The sequence below is a fragment of the Choristoneura fumiferana genome, chromosome 13 (genome assembly GCF_025370935.1).
Source record: "Choristoneura fumiferana chromosome 13, NRCan_CFum_1, whole genome shotgun sequence".
NCBI classification, from domain to species: Eukaryota; Metazoa; Arthropoda; class Insecta; order Lepidoptera; family Tortricidae; genus Choristoneura; species Choristoneura fumiferana.
This window is the reverse complement of record NC_133484.1, coordinates 9,597,741-9,603,740: the sequence shown is the minus strand read 5'-3', so window position 1 is coordinate 9,603,740 and position 6,000 is coordinate 9,597,741.

Below are 6,000 nucleotides of genomic sequence, written 5' to 3'. Positions count from 1 at the left end.
GTATTTGGACGCAAAATATGCTAAATGGTCAAGGGCATGTTACATCTAGACGGGTTAAAAAATGGAATAGGTAGTAGGTAACTAATTTTTCAAGATAAATTTAAAAAGTCTTATGGTCTTGTTAAATAGTGACAGCAAAATTAGCTAAATACTTACAAACTTCTTTGCTCATTACCTAGCTGTCGAAGTAGTGGTAGAGAAAAGAGGCTGGCAAGTTGACACGTAATTACGACATTCTCTTTCGCAGCTATCACGTGTCTGTGATGTCCGATTGCTTGGTGTGAGCCAGCTGGTTGCTGAATGTAGCAGATGCAAACGTGAGTGTCACATCTGTTGCGTAGTAACTGTTGTGTAATCTGTGACATTGGCTGAGTAAAATTATGTCTCTTCTAGTGACTCGACTCTGTGTCATCACAATGGTTCTCGGCGGACTCGCTCGGTCACGTCCCGAAGTGCGGAGCGATGTACCGCGCAACCGCCACTCCGCAAAAAGAACCCGCCACACTGGATTTGAATAATACAATATGTTAAAAAATCCCCAGCAGTCGTAACTGAGAAGGATTCAGAGTTACTAATAGGAAATTAAGTTAAGAATTTAGTCTCGTTATTAGTTAAAATATTCAAGCCTATCATTATTTTGATCATCTTCTTTGCGGGGCAGAATATTGACGATTTCACGCATATTTTCGTAGTTCGGCTACATTTTTTTTTGTCAAATTCCAACCAAATTAGTCATTTCATCGATGCATAAAAACAATTAATCAAGACCCATAACGAGGCCATGACTCAGTGTATGCAGAAATACATTAGACTGATTTTCGTGGAAGTCAGAAAAATATATAAAAATAAAATAAAAAGATGTTTAATTCCGTCAATCGAAGAGCAAAAGAGCTTAAATTAACTCCTTTATATGCACCAGAAATACCAGAGTTACACTTAACGAAATGTATTAGTGTCCTGATCACGGATACGTACAAATTGCAAATTAAGGGCTGTACATCTTATAGAAAGTATGTCTATTATCTATACTTTCTATTCATGTCTATTTACACATGTAAATACCCAGAATCAATAAAACCTGTCATTCAACAAATTAACGTACCTACTTGCTACTCTTTTTTGAGTTCGCTACTGTAACATATTATGAGTATTCATAATCAGGGCAACTCACTTGTTCATAATATCCCGACATCCAAGCACACGTATTATAAGGAATTCAATATCACCACGTTTCTTATAATCAGGCAATAAAACGAAGCGTAAGATGTGAAAGGGCATCATAAATAAAGGGCTTGAGTATAAAAGTGTTCTTTATGAAGTGTCGCCGCAGTCGCGCCGGCCGGCGTTGATACCTACTTGATAGTCCTGCAATATTGGACTGGGCTGTCCAATTGTCACACTATGTCGATATTATATTACGTAAAAAATCGATAGAATTTCTAGGCCTCTACGCGTAAAGATGAAAATGAAATCGAGTTGAAGTTCTTATCCGTTTTGAATGATCTTTGCTATCTTAGCTACATAACGAGCTTTTACTACTGATTCAACGGAAATAAAAGTATTGCTTTAGTTATGAGTTTATGACTTAACTGCGTTTTGGAAATTGTAACGGCTTTGATTGAATTACTATAAATAATTGAAAGATAGTTTTAACGTTGCGTTCACGAAACGAAGAACAATCTGTATAAGTACGTTACTACTCGTAATGTTAATAAATTAAGTTTTTAAGGTGATGTCAACTTTTGTAATTGTTATCGACATAGTAACAGTAAGAAACTTGAGCATCACTAGAAAAAACGGTCAGGACCGACAGAGGGTCGAAGTTGGTCGGCGAGGGAGAGACTAATAAAATATGTAGATTTGATGACTTGTCACATTTTTTGCTACAAATCTGAGATTCAATGTTTTTAGCCACTTTAGTAAAGCTTTTTCTCATTGAGAGTTTAATGGAATAGAATCTTAACTACAAGTGTTTAGGAAACATTTAAACTTTATGTTAAATCTTCAAGTTTTAAGCAGTGGTAGCATTTGAATAAGACCTTTAGCACTTGTAATCTTTAAACTGCAGTATAGATATTTAGGTAAACGGTATCAATAAATAATTTTAATAATGCGTATTTTAAAATGTTTTAAAAATAAGTCAGACGTTATAAGAAGATTATGAGACACTATAGTTATTACCTACTAACATAAGTATACAAATGAACACTGTCTTCATTGCTTTAAAGGTCCGAAGTGAACATTGCTGCCATTGCAACTATTAAGAGAGAACTATTGACAGTTTTTGGCAAAAAAATGTTTAGGACACGCTCCACTTTGCGTCCTCAGCGGTACCTGAATGAATCGATTGACTGTCTGGACGCCCTATACACGCATACTTAAAAAATAGGTACACGTATTCCTATTTTTAAGTATGCGAGCAGATCTGTGGTAAATTTTACAAGGCATGGCAAAATAGCAAAAGTGCATTCTTCTTGGCAATTAAGATTATAATGGTCTTTTCAAAATCGTTAGTCTGCGGCTTTGATCATACACGCGTCCTTCTTTAGCTTACACGTAAGCAAGCAGGTGATTTAGATCTTCTCGCTTCATGAACGTTTTCTTTACTGCCGAGACTTCATTACCATTGGGTGAAGGAAGGGGTTGGAATGGAAGAAGTTACATTTGTAGACCAGGAAATAAAAGTATACTGGACCAGTGAGATTCACCATTAGCATCATCTGTGCTTTTCGTCAGGTGAGGTAGCGATCAGTCACGGGTCAGTTTTATGTAAAAAAAGTTAAAATAGTAATAAAAGGACCACTCAATTCATACATACTCACTCATAGTGTAAAATCAGCTGCAAAGAATCCTAACCTTGCACGACCCCATCTTGGGTAAATAGTTTTAAATATAAGTACATTACGAATGGATTCAGTGCAATAGGAGCATGTTAAGCCTTATAATCCGTAAGGTAAAATTACGTAAAAAATTATAGGTATTAGTACTTCTACAAACTATAATTAGACCTTTGAAATGTACTGTCGTTATTCTCTGTTTCAACAAATTTCCTACAGCAAAGCAATGTTCTCCTTAATGGTGACACTTAATATTGGTGAACGTGGGCAAAACATTGCCAGGCACGCAACTGAAGCTTTTAAGGGGTTCGTGTGTTTACGTCATCCATTCCGGTGTGTCTACTGAACTTAAAATTGGAACCGGATATTCAAGTCACGGGTAACTAAAAATGCCAGTAAGTCATCGAGGTAACTTACCAATATCAGAAAAGCTAATTATATGAATTGGGTATGTACCTATTTAACTATAAAAAAATGGGCCTACTGACACCAATTGACCTTGTCCCAAACTAAGCTAAGCAAGGATAAACATACATATATAGATAAGTAAACCCTTAAATACATATTAAACGACCAAGACGGAGAACAAACATTCGTATTATTCATGCAAATGTCTCATATCTGCGCCGACCGGGGGTCGAACTCAGGACCTCACTATCACTGGCTATTCGGTCGTCATTAGTCTACCAAGTAGCTCAGCAGCCGGGGCCGCAGATGTTTAACGAAAAATGAACATTTCAACTTTACGTCTTTACATTTTGGTTTGTTTTTAAGGTCAATAATAATAATAATTTATTTATTTATTCAGACAACATAGATCCATATATTATTAGTGGTTTACTTATAAGTATGTTAGTATACATTTTGTTCAAGTGACAGTGTTGATTTAATTAAATTTTGCATCATAGAGCACTCATCTCTTACAGCTTATCATCTTTAGGAGGCTGTTAGTGCTGCCACGTATTCTTGTCAGAAGCGATGCATTTTTTTCCGTAGTACAGCATATATGTAGACACAGAAATAGATACAGGCATTTAAATTAGAATCAAGTAATAGGTACTAAATTTTTATTCAAGACATCCTCTGATATAGAACGACTGTCCAAATATTTTATAACTAGACTTACGTCATAGGCCTACGGCGAAGACCCCCGTTGCTAAACTTCCTACCCCGTGGGAATTTTGCAAAATCTGTCCTTATTCCATCTACATCATGACAGCAAATTATATTATCTAAGCCAAAATATAGCTTAATTATAGTTTGGGTGGGCTTTTTTGAGTGCCTTTGGTTTTTTATTACTAACTGTTGCCCGCAACTGTACATGCGAACCGCAAGATCTTTGCACAGTCCCGACATGAAGTAAAATGCGGAAAGACCGCTTTTTTAACAGTTTTAGTTTTATACAGGAGTGTATTGAAAATAGCATTTTGCATAGAAAACCGATTTACCAAATACATGTATATGTGTAATGTACTATGTTATAATACATTACACCGGCTTTTTATTTTATTTTATACTTAGCTAATTAATTAAGTATATAATATTTGCCTTAATTTAATTAATTTCTCTGAATGAAAATAAAAATAAATAAAAATAAGTAGGTATACAAACTTGTATATCAGGTAGGTATGTGTATGCATGCACGTATCGATTTGTCACTGGCTCTGACAGTTTAATATATTTCTGGGTAACCGTTCATTGATGCAAGAAATTGTAGTTTCAATCGTGATGTGCATTAAGCTAGAAAAATGTACAAAAATATGCTTTCTTATAGCTATGATTGAATATCAAATTAAGCTAAAAGATATCGGCAGAAGGCAGTATTTGCCTAGATTCAAATGTTGACGTGAAAGATTTTGTAATCGGGTTTAACTATTGGGAAAATTGCAACTGAAGTCAGATTTTCTAAAATCAAAGTATTTTTATTTTTGTGCCTGCCACTAAACATGTTTGTTTGGTTGTATTCTACATAATTATACGTGGAGGCCGTGGCAGTTGAGCATATTTTATTTCAGTAAGTACTCCAGATTGGCAACCGATATCTGTCAGTGCTCCGAGTCTCAGTGATCGTGATCGATTAAAATATATATAATGGCATTGAATAACTTTACTATACAATACAATATAATAACTCTTTATTGCACACCAACACATAGTAAGCAGTACAGAAACAGGTATATACATAGAGATTACAACATGAATTATGACAAAATATTATACTGAACTCTATTTCTTACCATTTTCCTTGTCGTAGCGAGATGAAAAGTTGTGTTTCGCGCGATATCAAAGTTACTTCGCACCTCGTGCCTTGAAACGCTACGTTCCTGATTCTATTTTCAATCCTAGAAATCTTCGCTTGCTCAGGTTTCAATACTTTGCAGCCTGGCATATCAAATAACTATTGTTTATTAGTGTCGTTTCTAGGGTTAACGTTCTAGCACATGAATGCAGCCACTTGCCGAGCCCATGTGCAATGGCAAGCCACTCGCAGCCGTCATAAATCGACTGGAGACGACGTTTGCTCGCTTTGTCAGCGATTACTTAATACCAGACTGGCCTTTTCATATCAAGCGTAATTGTTGGCGTAATTTTCTTAACACATTCAGTGCCAGGAACCCGCTAGGTGAGTTCTCTGTTCTGCAAAGCGGAAAAATGCTGCTACGCGCTACGAGCGTAGCCGCGTAGCGATTGCGGCAGCGAATGTGTTAATTAAATTACAAAATACGTAAAATTAAAAGAATGACTGTTAGTGTGCCAAGTATCAAGTCTCTTATTTATTATTCAATTCATAATAAATATATCCGTTTTATTCTCTATCCCGCTATTCGGATAGATGATAAAAGGGACATATTTAATAAGAAATGACTAGTTAATAGAGACACTTGATATTTGTACATATTATATTTTGAAATTCCCTTGGGATGGGGAATAAAACGGGCCCTTTTTAAATATCAAACGACTATCTGATGAAAAAGCTTGATGTATGGCAGATACATTTTTTGAAATGCCTGCGGGATAGGGAATAAAAAGTGTTTTTTATAATATACTAATTTAGGTACTAGTTGATATAGAGATTCGATATTGAGCACATGGGTAATTATATTCCTCCCAAGGAAGATTACACTACTATGAAAATATAGCATTGCGAAACAGTTAATGTATA